General features: G+C 37.9%; 1 protein-coding gene and 1 long non-coding RNA gene across 5 annotated transcripts in view; one reads left to right on the forward strand and one right to left on the reverse strand.

The window, feature by feature from the left end:
• The window catches only part of LOC110442966 (frizzled-5-like), a 144302-nt gene that overhangs the window by 117476 nt on the left and 7182 nt on the right, over positions 1–19644 (reverse strand). For 2 of the 3 annotated variants that reach the window (XM_021486872.1, XM_021486863.1), the window contains exon 1: positions 14300–14382. The exons of the other annotated variant lie outside the window; for it this stretch is intronic. The gene's annotated coding sequence lies outside the window, so the exon portion shown is untranslated. Of the gene's footprint in view, positions 1–14299; positions 14383–19644 lie in introns of those variants that run through there. 3 annotated transcript variants of the gene reach the window in all.
• LOC110442968 overlaps positions 1–19644 on the forward strand; it is a 101922-nt gene that overhangs the window by 69403 nt on the left and 12875 nt on the right. The window lies entirely within an intron of this gene.

Consider the following 19644-nt stretch of genomic DNA (forward strand, 5'->3'; position numbering starts at 1 on the left):
GGGGGGAGTAGGAGGGGGGATGTTTTTTAGGGGAGCGGAGAGGTACACATGTTGACTACCAAGCACACATAGCCATTACTACAGACACACGGTACCAAACACTAAATACTGGGGATCTGGTGTTTACATCGTTACAAGATCTAATTATCCTCATTGTGGTAGGTTAGATTGAAAATAACAGGTTGTCAGTTTGATTTTGGAAATTCAAACCTTTTTAGGTTTGATTTGAAAAAAAACCTGTCAGCTTGATTTGGGAAATTCAAATTGTCTTAATTAACTTTTGAAACCAAGTTATCATTTAAGTTTGGAAAATCAGATTTTCTTAATTAGGTTTGGTTTGCAATAACAAGATGGCTTTTTAAGTTGGGAAACTCAGATTTTGAAATGCACTGGTACTTTTTAGAATCGATCTATATTTATGAATTGCTTTTTGAAAAAAGCAACATGTACATGTTTAATTATTTATTTACCCATTCAAATTTTGTTATCTGCTGTAACAGGCATGAACATTATAGGCATGATAGTATTGCAAAGGGAAATACGTTTAGCTCAATGTTACCATTTACTCCCATAACAGTTATTAGATAAATGTGCATTTACATTTGAAAAAAATACATATTTAAAATGTAAAATAAATCTGTAACATACAAATATAATTATAGATGTTGATGTGGGAGGAAATTGATATGTGGTAGAGAGTAAACTTTAGATAATGAACCAGAAAACAAGTTTACCAGACGGACTGATTTAAATTAGATTAAAAAATGTGTGCTGTATTTTGTACCAGTAAAGTCACACATATATATAGTCTACATGTATGCAAAATAAAATTACCTCTGTGAACTTTATACAAACAAAATAGTTTGTTTTAATTCTAACTTTCTGTAGTTATATTAAAACCTTATGTATGATCATATTAAATAATCAGGAAATTATCTTGGTTAAGATATACGAATAAATAAATATATTTCTCTCAGTGGCATGCGATAAGCATAACGATGTGTGGGGCGGAGGTTTCAGGGAGTCAGATACGCCACTCATGATAGTATTTTTGTCAGTGTCAAAATCTTCAACTGTGACCTTGTGGAATATTTGAGCTCCGACCTCAAGAGATTTTTTTTGTATCAACGTTAATGGAGCAGAATGGCAGATATACATTAGATACTTCGTAGGAAAACATGTTAAGTATGTGCATCGTTGGTGCATTTATTACAGGTGTCATACATGTCCGGTTTATATAGCTGCCACAAATATTTCTCCCGAGTTTATGTCATATGGAATTCTTTACTAAATCTGTGTGTAGAACATAGGATGTATGTCAAGTTACCTCTGTGTGGTTATGTGATAGAGGTTTCTGGTAAACTGATATGTACAACATAGGATGTATGTCAAGTTACCTCTGTGTGGTTATGTGATAGAGGTTTCTGGTAAACTAATATGTACAACATACAGATAATAATAGTCTCTTCACAATGGGGTTGGCTTCACTTATAGGGTATCTATATATTAATGTATGGTATGATAGGGTGTTATGATATATAGTGTTCTAATTAATTGGTTCTATTTGTTTGTGCTTTATGTCCTATTAACAGTTATGGTCATTTAAGGATGTGCCAGGTTTTGCTAGGGATCGTGAGGAAAACCGTAGTACCTGGAGTACCTGGAGTACCTGTGTAGAAAACTAAACCACTGACCAGCAGCCGGTACCCTGTGACTGACTGTCCGGTATAGGTCTCGAAACAGCTAGAACCCGCCCCCGCGCCCCCTCCGAGTTCTCTAATAAATCAGTTTACATATACATGTACTAGTATGTAACATTCCTGTTATACATTTCTTTATAAAAATGTAAAATCCCATATGGATATGATTTTGTCAGTTTAATATTAGCTGACCTAGTCCAAAGCATGGTGTGATATTAACGTCCTGTTTTATCTGTTGTCTGGGTGTTAACTAGTATATTAGTAACCCAGTTAATATATATACGTTATAGTTAGATTATTCACTAAATGACCTTGACCTACTTAGAAGGTCAAAGGGTCATATATGCTGAAATATTCCAATGACTTCTTCTTAGAATCATAATTTGTGTCCAGTAACATATTTGTGTGAAAAATAGTCTTGGTCACAGGGGTCAATTTTATGTTGAATTTTTTTTTTTTTTTTTTTTAAACCATGGGACATAGATTAGTGATATTTGGCTTAACTCATTCACCCCTGAAATATCATAATGAACTATTCCAACCTTTGAAATGGAAGAGTTCAAATGTGTCTTCATGGGTGAATGAGTTAAAGCTTGTATGGGTCAAAGTTATAAAGTTTATTCAGATGAATGACTCTGAATTTTACTTGTGTTCAAGGTCACAGGGGTCGGTGATAAAACCTGAAATTTTTTGAGTACCATAATGATGTTTTTGGCTTGTAGCCTGATGGAATGAAGGGCTATCAACGTTCCGTAAATAAATGACCTTCACATTTATTCAGCGCCTCTAAACAAGTTTTAAATAACTCTTAAGATATTGATTATCTCAGCCAAATTACTTATTGCTTGCCTGTGTCTTATTACCTGTTGAGTGATTAAAGTCTTGTCTAAATTTCTCTCTGATTCAGTGAAATTGTTTACACAGCTAGGTAAGACTTTAAAAACAGTTTTTCCCATGGGCTTGGTGATTGTATGAAGTATCACGTCTTTACAAAAGCCAAGTCATGATGACAGTGAAAGTCATGGCAGCAATGTGTGTATTGCTATAGTCATACAACTGCAGTATGTCTACAGAGGATTATCATTGAAACAGTTTTAACTGCCACCACAATAAACGGCTTAACTTGGACACAGTAGCAAAATGTTCTACACACTGCCTGGAGAGACATCAAAGAAAGACAAAAGAATGAGTAAGAAAAAAAAGGATACTCTTAGTGTTGAGACAGGGAGAGCATCCTCGATACTCAAGAAGTGACCCTCACTTACGCTCTCTGCACCACCCCTGGAATATATCATAGCAAACTGAAGGCTCAGTAAGCACCACCTTGTAAATGAAACCATTAAGATGACTTAAGTTTGATCCTTTGATGTACAACCAAAGAATCTCGCGATTATGTAACTATAAAATTGAAGTTGGGTGTCATTCCTCTTTAATGATTTGTCATTTTTTTTTACCCGTGACCAATCAAATAGCGAGTTGTGTATGTGCCCTAAACTTTTGCTATGAGATATTCCAAAGGATGCAGAGAACGTTACGTGAGCGTAACCCCGGGAGGATCGAAGACATGGGTACAGCAGATACAAGCATAGCTTTCCTTTATGTCCCCAGTGAGAACAGCAGATACAAGCATAGCTTTCCTTTATGTCCCCAGTGAGAACAGCAGATACAAGCATAGCTTTCCTTTATGTCCCCAGTGAGAACAGCAGATACAAGCATAGCTTTCCTTGATGTCCCCAGTGAGAACAGCAGATACAAGCATAGCTTTCCTTGATGTCCCCAGTGAGAACAGCAGATACAAGCATAGCTTTCCTTGATGTCCCCAGTGAGAACAGCAGATACAAGCATAGCTTTCCTTGATGTCCCCAGTGAGAACAGCAGATACAAGCATAGCTTTCCTTGATGTCCCCAGTGAGAACAGCAGATACAAGCATAGCTTTCCTTGATGTCCCCAGTGAGAACAGCAGATACAAGCATAGCTTTCCTTGATGTCCCCAGTGAGAACAGCAGATACAAGCATAGCTTTCCTTGATGTCCCCAGTGAGAACAGCAGATACAAGCATAGCTTTCCTTGATGTCCCCAGTGAGAACAGCAGATACAAGCATAGCTTTCCTTGATGTCCCCAGTGAGAACAGCAGATACAAGCATAGCTTTCCTTGATGTCCCCAGTGAGAACAGCAGATACAAGCATAGCTTTCCTTGATGTCCCCAGTGAGAACAGCAGATACAAGCATAGCTTTCCTTGATGTCCCCAGTGAGAACAGCAGATACAAGCATAGCTTTCCTTGATGTCCCCAGTGAGAACAGCAGATACAAGCATAGCTTTCCTTGATGTCCCCAGTGAGAACAGCAGATACAAGCATAGCTTTCCTTGATGTCCCCAGTGAGAACAGCAGATACAAGCATAGCTTTCCTTGATGTCCCCAGTGAGAACAGCAGATACAAGCATAGCTTTCCTTGATGTCCCCAGTGAGAACAGCAGATACAAGCATAGCTTTCCTTGATGTCCCCAGTGAGAACAGCAGATACAAGCATAGCTTTCCTTGATGTCCCCAGTGAGAACAGCAGATACAAGCATAGCTTTCCTTGATGTCCCCAGTGAGAACAGCAGATACAAGCATAGCTTTCCTTGATGTCCCCAGTGAGAACAGCAGATACAAGCATAGCTTTCCTTGATGTCCCCAGTGAGAACAGCAGATACAAGCATAGCTTTCCTTGATGTCCCCAGTGAGAACAGCAGATACAAGCATAGCTTTCCTTGATGTCCCCAGTGAGAACAGCAGATACAAGCATAGCTTTCCTTGATGTCCCCAGTGAGAACAGCAGATACAAGCATAGCTTTCCTTGATGTCCCCAGTGAGAACAGCAGATACAAGCATAGCTTTCCTTGATGTCCCCAGTGAGAACAGCAGATACAAGCATAGCTTTCCTTGATGTCCCCAGTGAGAACAGCAGATACAAGCATAGCTTTCCTTGATGTCCCCAGTGAGAACAGCAGATACAAGCATAGCTTTCCTTGATGTCCCCAGTGAGAACAGCAGATACAAGCATAGCTTTCCTTGATGTCCCCAGTGAGAACAGCAGATACAAGCATAGCTTTCCTTGATGTCCCCAGTGAGAATAGCAGATACAAGCATAGCTTTCCTTCATGTCCCCAGTGAGAACAGCAGATACAAGCATAGCTTTCCTTTATGTCCCCAATGAGAACAGCAGATACAAGCATTGCTTTCCTTTATGTCCCCAGTGAGAACAGCAGATACAAGCATAGCTTTTATGTCCCCAGTGAGAACAGCAGATACAAGCATAGCTTTCATTTATGTCCCCAGTGAGAACAGCAGATACAAGCATAGCTTGCCTTTATGTCCCCAGTGAGAACAGCAGATACAAGCATAGCTTGCCTTTATGTCCCCAGTGAGAACAGCAGATACAAGCATAGCTTTCCTTGATGCCCCCAGTGAGAACAGCAGATACAAGCATAGCTTGCCTTTATGTCCCCAGTGAGAACAGCAGATACAAGCATAGCTTTGATTTCCCTAGTGAGAACAGCAAATACAAGCATAGCTTTCCTTGATGTCCCCAGTGAGAACAGCAGACACAAGCATAGCTTTCCTTTATGTCCCCAATGAGAACAGCAGATACAAGCATTGCTTTCCTTTATGTCCCCAGTGAGAACAGCAGATCCTTGACTATAGAACAGCAGATACAAGCATAGCTTTGATGTCCCCAGTGAGAACAGCAGATACAGTCATAGCTTTCCTTTATGTCCCCAGTGAGAACAGCAGATACAAGCATAGCTTTTATGTCCCCAGTGAGAACAGCAGATACAAGCATAGCTTTCCTTTATGTCCCCAGGGAGAACAGCAGATACAAGCATAGCTTTCCTTGATGCCCCCAGTGAGAACAGCAGATACAAGCATAGCTTGCCTTTATGTCCCCAGTGAGAACAGCAGATACAAGCATAGCTTGCCTTTATGTCCCCAGTGAGAACAGCAGATACAAGCATAGCTTTGATTTCCCTAGTGAGAACAGCAAATACAAGCATAGCTTTCCTTGATGTCCCCAGTGAGAACAGCAGACACAAGCATAGCTTTCCTTGATGTCCCCAGTGAGAACAGCAGACACAAGCATAGCTTTCCTTTATGTCCCCAATGAGAACAGCAGATACAAGCATAGCTTTGATGTCCCCAGTGAGAACAGCAGATACAAGCATAGCTTGCCTTTATGTCCCCAGTGAGAACAGCAGATACAAGCATAGCTTTGATGTCCCCAGTGAGAACAGCAGATACAAGCATAGCTTTCCTTGATGCCCCCAGTGAGAACAGCAGATACAAGCATAGCTTTCCTTTATGTCCCCAGTGAGAACAGCAGATCCTTGACTATTTTGTTATGTTCAGTGCACGTCCTTAAATGACCTTAGCTGTTAATAGGACGTTAAACAAAGTAAAACCAAACCAAACTATCTTCAGTGCTATATCCCAGAGAGCAGCTAATGCATGCTTCGTGGTGTCTTCAATGCCCACAATGAAGGCAAAATATCCATGCATATAATATTTTTGTTCAACATTTCCAGCAAAGGGACAAATGAAAAAAAACAACAGATTATACTGCGGTGGGTCTGACATTAGTCACATCATACAGATACTGCAGTGGGTCTGAAATTAGTCACATCATACAGATACTGCAGTGGGTCTGACATTAGTCACATCATACAGATACTGTAGTGGGTCTGACATAAGTCACATCATACAGATACTGCAGTGGGTCTGACATTAGTCACATCATACAGATACTGCAGTGGGTCTGACATTAGTCACATCATACAGATACTGCAGTGGGTCTGACATTAGTCACATCATACAGATACTGCAGTGGGTCTGACATTAGTCACATCATACAGATACTGCAGTGGGTCTGACATTAGTCACATCATACAGATACTGCAGTGGGTCTGACATTAGTCACATCATACAGATACTGCAGTGGGTCTGACATAAGTCACATCATACAGATACTGCAGTGGGTCTGACATTAGTCACATCATACAGATACTGCAGTGGGTCTGACATTAGTCACATCATACAGATACTGCAGTGGGTCTGACATTAGTCACATCATACAGATACTGCAGTGGGTCTGACATTAGTCACATCATACAGATACTGCAGTGGGTCTGACATTAGTCACATCATACAGATACTGCAGTAGGTCTGACATTATAGTCACATCATACAAACATGCATATAAAACCCAACAGGCAGATTATTTTCCCAGAACCTGTCATGAAAATAATACAAAAAGTGACTGAAAAAGTCCAAAGCAACTTTATGCTTTATAATATGTGTACCTTTGTTCCTATCATTATATTCCACTTTCCCAAATATAATTTGCTTCAAGAATTTTTACCATATTGCTCTACTTCAGAAAAACACTTACTGCAGGGATGTTACATGTCATGATAATGCATCAGAAATAGGTCTTGTTTGAAGTTGTTTTATAAGATGTGACGTAAAACAGACTGGTTGTTTGGTAAACAGTGTAACACAATGACAGGGAGGGATTAATGGTAAACCTTGTTCTGTCTCACTTATACAGTCTCCGGTAAACTTATACAAACGATCCCATTTCATCTCAACCTGCCACATATGTTCTGGGATTATTAGGATCTTTAGAGTGGGAACGGAGACCTCAAAGAACTCTGGGTGTAAGATTAGATATAATCATGTGAATAAATAAAAAATAGGAGTTTGTGATGTGTTTAAGGAGTTCCACCTCTTAGTTCCCAGTTCACATGTTGTACATGTTGTGTTTCTACTTCGCTGTAGTAAACTGTGGCTAACTTGTACTTTGAATATTCAAACTTGATATATTTTACAACAATTGTGAAATGAGTTTTCTAGCTTAAAGTAATCATTCTTGTTGGCCTGGATGGAAACACGTAGAGGGTCCTAATGTGGGAGCTAAACTGGAGCGCCCAGAAATAACACGCTTGGTCAAGTAGGTGACCCAATACCATTTCCTGTTGGATAGGGGATTCAAACCCTGCCAGCCTTAGAAACAGGCTAGTTCATTATCCGTTGCACTGGGTTTCAAATCGGGACCTCCAAACTCAAGACAAAGGTCTAATTGAGCATGTTATCATGGTCATCTCTTCTCATTAAGTGATTCTATGCTTCTATGGCTGGACTAGTGAATTCTAGTATGCATGGAAACTCCATTGATAGTAGTATTGGAGCATCCTCCTGCAACACAACGTCGACCACAGCGAGATACCGGTGTGTTTTCTTTGTAAATCACGGACATGACGAAGATGTTTGGATAGTCTTTCGTAATGGCTACCCGAGCTTACCTGAGTTTGGGTCACCGCTGCTACGTCACTTCCGGTCGTAGGTCAAAATCGGAGATTTTCCGATTTGCGCTCAGGTGTGAAATTTAGTAAAATGGTTACAACTTCGTTATTTTTGCAAAAAAAAATAATTTTTTTTATTATTTTGATGGTTTTATTTATTAATCTTTCTTTACCTAAAAAATATTGCAGCACTACAGTTACTCTTTAATAATCCATCAACTGGGAGATATTGAACTTCGCTGATCTTTATGAAAACTACTGTTAACTGGACGCTAGATCTCGACTCCCCTGTAATTGAGCAACTACAACAGTTAAATAGTCAATGCAGTAAGACCAGGCCACCGCCAGGATTCAAGCTCCGGGCCTCCGACCACTGTACCTCTGCCCATTAATGTAGCTGGTCGCTGGCAACTGACCTAGTTCAGTTCCAGCACACAAGTAGTGCACACTCTTCATTAAAATCAGGAGTTTGACACAGGCATCACTGCTGGGAAATGTAACCTGGCTATCGCAGGATTCAAACCCATGACCTTCAAACAAATTCAGATGCTCTAAGCAACCGAGTGCGAGGTCACCGACAGTCATGCAACCCTAAATCCCCTTATACAAATGTGACATATTGGGGTTCGTACCCAACCTATCATGTCAGTTGATATATAATTACTTTTTACGTGTTTTGATTTGTTGACACCTTGTCTGGTCCCTGTAATTGTCGCCAATTGTCAATTCCTATCAGACTTGGTAACCGTGGCACGTGTCAATGGTAAACCAAACAGGTATGTCTGGCCTCTTACTAATGCAGCGCAAAAATTATACAGCCCCAATATTCTATGGGGACCATTTCCGATGACGTCTGCTGCTCATGAATGTGGTATTATGATAATAATATTGAAAGTCTGTTTCGCAGGCCATCTCTGCATTGTGATGGAGTCTGTTTTGGCCTGGGCGGATCCCTTGCCACTAATTGGACGTGACCATTAATACCATAGTTCCAGTCAGTCATATAAACAGTGAGCCATCACTTATAATTGGTCTCATATGTACCTTTCTCACAGATCTCTGGCAAGTCGGGTTTGGCCATGTCAATGGTAGGCAACCTTGACAAGAATGGTCTTTTCGTCTGTTGAATATGAACAATGTTTTCTGATAAACCTCACTACTTGCACAAGACTACACGTATATACTTAATTATCAACTTTTTATTCAAGTTAGTAAGCAACAAATATTTTTAACTCTGTCGTTGCTCTCTCCATCAAAATTCCTACAATCAACAAAGCTTGTTTAATTTTTGTTGTTTAAAGATTTCTATAAAAAAGTTGTTTAGTTAGATTGTCGGGTCCCTCTCTTAACAGTTGAGAAAGTAAGCCCCCTTTCATGTAAATTCATGCCATTTCAATAATGCATCTCCCTCTCCTTACCTGAACCCTTATTTCTGTCCCCTGGTAACCCACAATCCATACTCTCAGTCATCGCCTCCTCACCTTTAATGCCTTCTTGCCTATTCTCTGTTTCTGTGCCATTGTATTCTTATTTTCAGGTGACTTGTTGCCCTAACCCCTGCCAGGCCTCACTGCCTTATTTTCATCCCCTTTCCACTTCTCTTCCTTTCAATTCAGTATTCTGTGTTGAACCCTTATTTGGATTATCTCCCCATGTAGTACCCCAGTGCTATCATTGATTTGTTTCCTCCCCGTGCCCGAATCCTATACCCTATTTCTATCTGCAAGTAAATCTCCTTCCAGACCCAAACAATCCTCTCCTAGATTCTTATCCTCCTACTAAGCCCCCCCCCTATCCCCATTACATGATTGATTGATTGATTGATTGATTGATTGAGGGGGCTTTACATCCTAGGACAAGCCTCAATTCACCTCTTCACAGACTACCTTCCATATCCTCCATTTACCTCCTAACAGGTCATCCTCAGGTCCCCCCCCCCTTCAAGTTCAAGAATCTCTTTGATGTCTCATGATCCCCTTCATATCAATTCATGTAACCCCCATGCACCAGACACCCTTCACGTCTTCTTTGTATATATACGTTACATACCCTTCTTCTGCTGTTCCACAAACTAACTGTCGTTACATACCCTTCTTCTGCTGTTCCCCAAACTACCTGTCGTTATATACCCTTCTTCTGCTGTTCCCCAAACTACCTGTCGTTATATACCCTTGTTCTGCTGTTCCCCAAACTACCTGTCGTTATGAACCCTTCTTCTGCTGTTCACCAAACGACCTGTCGTTATGAACCCTTCTTCTGCTGTACCCCAAAATACCTGTCGTTATAAGCCCTTCTTCTGCTGTTACCCAAACTACCTGTCATCATAAACCCTTCTTCTGTTGTTCCCCAAACTAGCTGTCATTATAAACCCTTCTTCTGTTGTTCCCCAAACTACCTGGCGTTATAAACCCTTCTTCAGCTGTTCCCCAAACTACCTGGCGTTATAAACCCTTCTTCAGCTGTTCCCCAAACTGCCTGTCGTTATATACGCTGGTTCTGCTGTTCCCCATACTACCTGTCGTTATATACTCTTGTTCTGCTGTTCCCCAAACTACCTGTCATTATAAACCCTTCTTCTGCTGTTCCCCAAACGACCTGTCGTTATAAACCCTTTTTCTGCTGTACCCCAAACTACCTGTCGTTATAAACCCTTCTTCTGCTGTTCCCCAAACTACCTGTCGTTATATACCCTTCCTCTGCTGTTCCCCAAACTACCTGTCGCTCCTTTCCATTTCATCAGTCCCAAGTTTCACTTCACTTTTCCCCTTCCCAGCCCTATCACCTTGCCCACTCACGACATGTTTATATTTTGAACACCTTGCCACCAATGTCCCCTCTCCAATTACAATAGTGTACAATATTGTACTGTATGCCTGGTATAATATGTTAATTTCTTCTGGACACTGGTCAAGTAAAACCAATGAAGGGTGATTATATTGATTAACGGCTCCAAAGACACACGATCCCCTGAGTTAATTACTGTAATAGAGGTACAAGCCTCTCTCATGTATTATAACATGTAGAAAGATCATGTTTCTATAACAGAACATGGCCTCATAAACTTTACATGGAGTAATATAATTACACATGCAAAGGTTATGCAAATTGTATGTGTATATAGCCCGGGCAGCCGAGCACAGGTACATGTTTGTTATCACATAGGGCTAGTATGTTTATGCTACAGATTGAATTTTATCGTTCTTTAAAGAATAAATAATCAAGTTTGGATTTAAAAAATATAATATTCTCAAAATGGCATGCAGCTGACCTGACCCTACTTATGTGAAAAGGTGTTTATCATGTAGAGGTGTTTGATTTAGAAGGATTGTACCTATACTCACGGAAATAAATTGCATCAAAGACACAAGAAATTATTGTTAATAAATTCTAAAAGTTTTGGTTAAGATGAAAAGTGACAAAATAATGTTATGAACATTGCTGTTTATATGACATTTATGTAAATGTGTAGGTTTGTATGAAGACATAAATAAACCATAAAAAAAGTCTTACAAACATTCAGGCTTACCTGTCCGTAATGAATGCAGGCTGGAAATAGATCCTTACCTAATTATATATCGGTAACAAACTTCACTGATCAAATACATGGTTGTATAACAAGTGACAGCACACAGGAACTGCACAGGTAAAATTTACACTAATTAAGACTAGACTTGATTAAGAAAGTCAACAAGCTAGTGTCTTACGTATGTCAGTTAAATAGAGGCTCTGCAACAAAGTGTGTATCATGTTTATCCAATTCTAGTTAGTTAATTCTAAAATTTCAAAAGGAAAATAATTGTTTGTGATTATTTTTAGTTTGAAAATGTATTAACAAATGTTAATATTAGTAACAAGTTTGGAATTTTTCAAAGTTTTTTATGACATTTCTGAGTGATTAGGATACGGTTTGTCCTTTTATTTTTTTTGCTCACAACTGCTTATTTTTCGTAAATTTGCTAAACTGGCAAATTTCGCAGATTTTTTTTTTTTACTGTGGATTTCAGGTCTAGTGGCTTTGTCATATTGAAGTACAGTAAGGAAAGATTAATTTGGATTTTATTTCACGATTCACATTTTTCTCGGAAAATATGTTGCTTGGAAAATCATGAAAATTTGAACCCTGTGAAAAATACTAGCTGCTCAGTAGTTACAAGCGATTCCATGCCTCACAGATATTATTTGATAACATTGTGCCAGAGATATGTCATAATTGTTTGATATCAGTAAGTTCTGAGTGTGAAGCTAACCAATTTTAACATCCGCTACGGTACTATACATGGGGGTGATGTTACAAATGAAGGAGCGTAAAATTAAATGGCACAACTTTTCAAATCTAGTTAGGAATTAACCAATCAGTGTTGGAAGGGGTTAGTCAAACAACAGACAAACTAACACAAACTAACACCTCTGTTGTTAAATGGATGGCCTGGAAATAAGTTATCAAGTTGGTCAGAAACTTTACTGATAAAGACTTTACCCCTATGTCCTTTATCTAGCCGGTTAGTAACAAACTTTACTGATAAAGACTTAAACCATTTGTCCTTTATCTAGCTGGTTAGTAACAAAATTTACTGATAAAGACTTAATTTACCCCTATGTCTTTTATCTAGCCAGTAAGTAACAAACTTTACTGATAAAGACTTAAACCATTCGTCCTTTAACCTAGCTGGTTAGTAACAAACTTTACTGATAAAGACTTTATCCCTATGTCCTTTACCTAGCCGGTTAGTAACAAAATTTACTGATAAAGACTTAATTTACCCCTATGTCTTTTATCTAGCCAGTAAGTAACAAACTTTACTGATAAAGACTTTACCCCTATGTCCTTTACATAGCCGGTTAGTAACAAACTTTACTGATAAAGACTTTACCCCTATGTCCTTTACATAGCCGGTTAGAAACAAACTTTACTGATACAGACTTAAACCATTCGTCCTTTATCTATCCGGTTAGTAACAAACTTTACGGATAAAGATTTTACCCCTATGTCCTTTACATAGCCGGTTAGAAACAAACTTTACTGATAGAGACTTAACCCCTATGTCCTTTATCTAGCCGGTTAGTAACAAACTTTACTGATAGAGACTTAACCCCTATGTCCTTTATCTAGCCGGTTAGTAACAAACTTTACTGATAAAGACTTAAACCATTCGTCCTTTATCTAGCCGGTTAGTAACAAACTTTACTGATAAAGATTTTACCCCTATGTCCTTTATCTAGCCGGTAAGTAACAAACTTTACTGATAAAGACTTCACCCCTATGTCCTTTATCTAGCCAGTTAGTAACAAACTTTACTGATAACGACTTTACCCCTATGTCCTTTATCTAGCCGGTTAGTAACAAACTTTACTGATAAAGACTTAAACCATTTGTCCTTTATATAGCCGGTTAGTAACAAACTTTACTGATAAAGACTTTACCCCTTTGTCCTTTAACCTAGCCAGTTAGTAACAAACTTTACTGATAAAGACTTAAATCATTTGTCCTTTAACCTAGCCAGTTAGTAACAAACTTTACTGATAAAGACTTAAACCATTTGTCCTTTAACCTAGCCAGTTAGTAACAAACTTTACTGATAAAGACTTAAACCATTTGTCCTTTAACCTAGCCAGTTAGTAACAAACTTTACTGATAAAGACTTAAACCATTTGTCCTTTAACCTAGCCAGTTAGTAACAAACTTTACTGATAAAGACTTAAATCATTTGTCCTTTAACCTAGCCAGTTAGTAACAAACTTTACTGATAAAGACTTAAACCATTTGTCCTTTAACCTAGCCAGTTAGTAACAAACTTTACAGATGAAGACTTTATCTTTGTCCTTTATCTAGCCGGTTAGTAACAAACTTTACTGATAAACTCTTTATCCTTATGTCCAAGCCTAGCTGTCGTTATAAACCCATTGATGAAGTTTATCTCTATATACTTGACCGACCCTTAGTAAATTATAATCTTTACTGATGAAGTCTTGCTTTATTGTTATCTATAACCTAACTGGTCAGAAACTTTACTGATATAGTTTTTTAACTATGACCTTGACCTATATTTAGATAGTCAGCAACTTTGATCATGAAGTTTATCTCTATATCCTTAACCTAGTGATCAGTATCCGACTTAACTGATAATCTCTTTATCACAGAGTCTCAGTATGTGATGCAGAATGACTTGAACCACACATGTAGGTCTTATTCGGTGATTATAATCCTGCAGTAATTAAGATTTGCCCACAAGAAATTTATAGAAAAATATTCCTTACCTGTGTTATTAGGGAACTTCACTGATGAGACGTGTTATTCGTATGTGCAGTGATGATAGGCGCCCGAGAACCACAGGTGTAATGGCCAGTGTCCATGGTAATGTTTACCTGGTGTGTATAGCTTGTATATGATGGACTAATTCGATACAGTCTAGTTCATTGGGAGTCTTTACAGCTTAGGGGCTCATCAGGGGATCTTCGTCATAAATAGTTCTATATCTTAATTAGTGATAACATCCATGATGAAATATTTAGTATATGTCCACCTTAATCTTAGAGTGATAAAGGCTGAAGATAGGAAATACTTATGGTTTGATTTAGTCAAACTGACTTTCGTTTCAAAATGCGGGTTAGTGGATTACTAGGGAGGATTTGTTTTTAAATTGTATGGATTTTTTTATTCGATGACGAAAATTTGAATTTAGTTGAATAAATGAGAAACATTGATGGAAAGGTAAAACATTATTGGTAAGTAACCCAAATTTGTAGGGAGACTCCCAATTTTCATCCACAATTTATACTTTTGAAAAAAAACATTTTCAGAATTTATTTATCAGGATTCTGCCTGACAGCTAAAAACAAAAGAATGTTGAGTGGTCAAAAGATCAAACATGTTAAATTGTTTAAGTGACTTCTGAATAACTGCAAGAGGTTTAAGGCCATTATATTTGGTCTGACTGTAACATGATGTTTGTTTAAAAGTGAATGACCTTGACATACTTACAAAGTCATAGGGTCAAATGAGATGCAACAGTTGAATGATGTTTCTAATTTTGCTTTGAAGACTATGAGCAATATAATTCACTATCTTCCAAATAAAGGCCCATATGCCCTAGAGGGATACATTACACCTCTGTAGTACCCAGTGTAGCTTGTAAAGCTATTGGGTTTGTTAAAATAAATTTGATGTTGACCGTTTTTGAAGGTCATGCATAGATGTCAGATGTATTTGGAACCAGTACAGGATAACAGATGAGATCGAGATACAGGCCTGATAGGCCTCTTGCTTTTTTCTGAAACTCTAGTTTTGAGAAAGATAAATTAATCTAATTAGATCTTTAGTTGACTCATGGGTGTATTTTATTTGTGTTAGCCAGCTAATTAATCAAAAACTAAAAATATTTCTTTGTCAGCAAATTGCGTGTTCATTAAATCTTACAGTATTAAACTACAGGCCAGTGGAATCATTTCTTCTACTAAATATTTGATTGTGTTGTTTGTCCTTAGAGCATAACTGTGGGTCAAGAGGTCAGCTAGTAGGGGGGGGGGGGGGGGGGGGGGCGGGGGATCTTCAGCTTCTATGTATTAATGAAGATATTAATCAAAATATTTTGATACTTTTTTGAATTAGTGATCTCCCGAGGCTGATGATAAAGGCTTACATGAAAAGCCTTTGTTCTATAACTTCTTACACACCTGTAATCATCTCCTGATCATGATATATCAAACAAAGCGAGCAATTAGATTTATCTTTTGTAAAATATTAATCTATATGTTGATGGCTGTGGCCTGGCCAAGCTGATTGAGGCGAGCAATTTTGTCGATGAATGAAGCCGATGAATGAGGCCGTATCCATGTGGGCATATGATCTATCGGACACCAACTAGCCACATAAAAGTCCGTGTCACCACTACTAGGAGATTTAGGTCACAGTTAAAATATGGCCAGGGTTACAACTTAAATGTTTCAATGTCACATGGTCAAGTCATAGCTGAAGTATGGCTCAAGTTTTATACCTCTAAAAAAAGTGACAAATTTGATGGCACTTTACTGTTTTTATTTGGTAGCTGTCAATTTTTTTTTATTTGACCCCATGTGTTTACTGATACATTTATCTAATGAATTAATCATATCTCTGATGTTTTTTCGTAGGCAAGTACGATATACCTGTTACTTCACAGATTACAAATAATAATGGTTGGAATATATGTAAGATTTATCTCCCTTGAAAATCCCTTAAATTTATTGATCAGTTTGCGTTCATATAATATACTTCATGGTTTTCTAAATCAATATTTTTGGATAGAATGGAGGCATTCCCCTACAGGTAGCTGTATTACTAAGGAGTTATTGTGTGAAGGAAAAACTTGAATAAAAAAGTCTTTTTAAAGACACCTTTTAAATGGTGTTGTTTTTGCCTGATCGTGTAGCGGTACAGAAACCTACCTGGTTAGGATTGTTTACATCTACAACAACGGTCGTAACAGATTTCTCACTACAACCTAACATAAAACTGACATATGCGCTGATATCCTGACCTTTGACCCCAGGTTTTAATTTTACATAATGAAGGTGAAAACTTGCACATTTCCTGAGATAGAGCTGTCAGGGCTAGCTATTGTCCTCACACTTCCACCCCGCTGCCTCCGTGGAGGAAACGACATTTGAAAAAATGTTTTCCGCCCATAAAATGAACGAGTCATGCAATAACGTCATTGACCTTTAACCCTACACGCGAACACAGGCGGCTGTATTAAGAAATGTTTTTAAAAAAAGTGTAAATGTTGAAATATTTTATATTAAGTGATAAACCTAGCCCTAGTTTTATGGAACTTCCTTAGATTAAGGTTTTCCTTTTTTCAAGCAATGGTTCCCTTTTGAGAAATTTAGTTAAGGAAAAAATCTTAGGTTACATTTCATGGTACTGATGCCTGGTGTGTAAAGTTATAGGATATGAAATTTACAGCAGTTTTGTTCTTGTTTCAAACTTCTACATAATATATAAGTTGTAGTCTGGTACGAATACTTTACTACAATGTATTTTCAGGATTGAGCCATTTCTATTCAGTTTCATTATTTTAACATTAAAATAAATGTTAAAATTTATTTATAGTAAAAGTCCCGATCTGTTCAGACAGAGAAATTTTGGTCTTATAAAGGAGTTTGCATGGTGATAAATTGAGGGAAATGTATAAAGGAATTCTTAAGAAAACAAGAAAAAAGGACACTGAAATATATTGGCGGTAAACGGGTTGGTAAATGAAACAAGGGGCATTATATCGAGGTGTTACTGTATTACATTTGTATGTAAGGTTTAACTGTATTACGTTTTTTCAAAAGTAGGTATAGAAGACCAAATATATTTTTGTATCACTTGTAGATTTTATTTTTCCAGTTGGAAAAAATATGAAAATATTGATATAAATTTTTTCTTGATGTGTTTTCATGCTGATAGAGTTGGATAGACTGATGATCATGCACTGAGCAAGCTGAACACATCAGTCCAAAGTTGTGAGGTTGATTTTGATTAAATATATTTTTCTTCAGGAAACCAGTCTGAATTTGGATGATAGAGTCCATATATCTATATATAAGACATCAGTCCAAAGTTGTGAGGTTAATATTGATTAAATATATTTTTCTTCAGGAAACCAGTCTGAATTTGGATGATAGAGTCCATATATCTATATATAAGATCATACTTTGACATGGCATTGAAGATGGGGCCTCAGATTTCTTATTAATAAGTTAATTGAAAAAAATAAGTTTCAATTTTCCCTGTGTATATATGAAGAATATAAACATGTATTGTCAGGACGATGAATGTTGATGGTAATTATGTAGTATTGTTGTATGCAAATGAAATTTAACACAAATTCCTATATATGTTATTGCTGTATTATTTAACCGCTCTCCAGTACGCTAGCACATTCCCTCTTGCGCCCGCGAAGGAGCTTCAAGTACATCCACTCCGCTACAGGTGATGTAAATCGTGACTCGGCTGTACACAGGCTAATGTTGTTGCAATTTGCGTCTTCTTAAATTCAAATGAAGCATTTTGATAAGCCAATTTAGTTTGCAGACAGCTGAGGGGTCAGCCTGTGTTTGTGGTGGAGGGGATTGAGTTTGACATATGTGAGGATTGTGTTTAGATTACTGTTCTCATTAACAATAACATTACGGAGATTAGTCACAGAATGTAAAATGTACACAGCACTTTTGTGCCTGTCCAGGACTTCTGTGAAAAAGTTTTTAATGAAATGACGGTTTTTAATTATTTAAATAAAAAATGTTTTGAATTGTTCATGACTTCTGTAAGAAACATTTGAGTCATGATGGAAGGCATTCAGTGTCCACTATTTCTGTAAAATGGGTCTAAGATATTTAACTCATTCACCCCTGAAGACACAGTTGAACCCTTCCAATTCAGATGTTGGAATAGTTCATGAAATTTCAGGGGTGAAACTTACAATGAGTTCACTGTCTTTTGACTTTTGTAAGACTGGTTTGTGTCCCCAGTCAAAGTGTGTGGTAGTGGTTCAGTGGCTGTCAATGACTTAAGGTTTGTGGTTGCTTGGTGTCCATGACTTTTCTAAGGTGGTTTTGAGTCATGAGTCAAAGTTTTAGGTTGTTGTTAAGTGTCGCCTTGGGATTTGAGTGAAAAGTCAAAGTTTGATATAAATAATAAGTGTCCATGTCTTCCGTATGAAAGGTTTTCGTCACAAATCAAGATTTGTGGTAGTAAGGTGACTTTAAATCCTGAGTCAAGGTTAAGTGTTTTATTTCTGTAAGGAAGTTTTGAGTCAAGGTTTGAGGTAGTTAGGTGACTTTAAATCCTGAGTCAAGGTTAAGTGTTTTATTTCTGTAAGGAAATTTTGAGTCAAGGTTTGAGGTAATTAGGTATCCATGACTTCTACAAGAGCTGTTTGAGTTATGAGTCATGGATTCCATGACTTCTGTAACCATTTCCCAGGTCAATCCTATCACATCCCATCCTGATTCAGTGACATCACACTAGCAACTTTATTTCTCAACAGATTTTGATCAAAATTTATACAAATGTCAGGGTTCCAACACGTCAAACTAGAAGTCACTGTTACTATTTATAGAAATCGGTCAACCAATGACACATGCATCACACGGGAGCAGTGTGATGCATGTATAGCAGATCTGGATAAGGTTGATTGTCGGCAACCAGGTAGCTCTATTGGTAGATAATCTGTACAGAGTTTTGAGGGTCCTGGGTTTGAATCCCGGTCGGGGCGTTGCATTTCTCTTTCTCCTATTACACATGTGTAACAAATATTTTTTATTTAGAAAAAAAATCACAGTTAAACCAGGACCTTGATTATTTAGATTTCAGGCTAATTACAAATTCATACCTGTCTCTTTGCAATTGCTATATGCAGTGTCTAGTATACTATCACCAGTGAACATAACCTATTTCGGCTGTAGTGTTAGTAAGGTTTGATGGGGTTCCTTTTACTGTAGAACTCACCGTGAACCATCACCTCTGTGATAGGTATAGCTTGGCAGGATAAGTAGGTACTAACTAGGCTGTTATTGGCAGAAGTGACAAGCTATGTGTCTATCTATACTGGGAGGGGGTGGGGGTAGGGGTTGGG

The sequence above is a fragment of the Mizuhopecten yessoensis genome, unplaced genomic scaffold (genome assembly GCF_002113885.1).
Source record: "Mizuhopecten yessoensis strain PY_sf001 unplaced genomic scaffold, ASM211388v2 scaffold716315, whole genome shotgun sequence".
Lineage (NCBI taxonomy): Eukaryota > Metazoa > Mollusca > Bivalvia > Pectinida > Pectinidae > Mizuhopecten > Mizuhopecten yessoensis.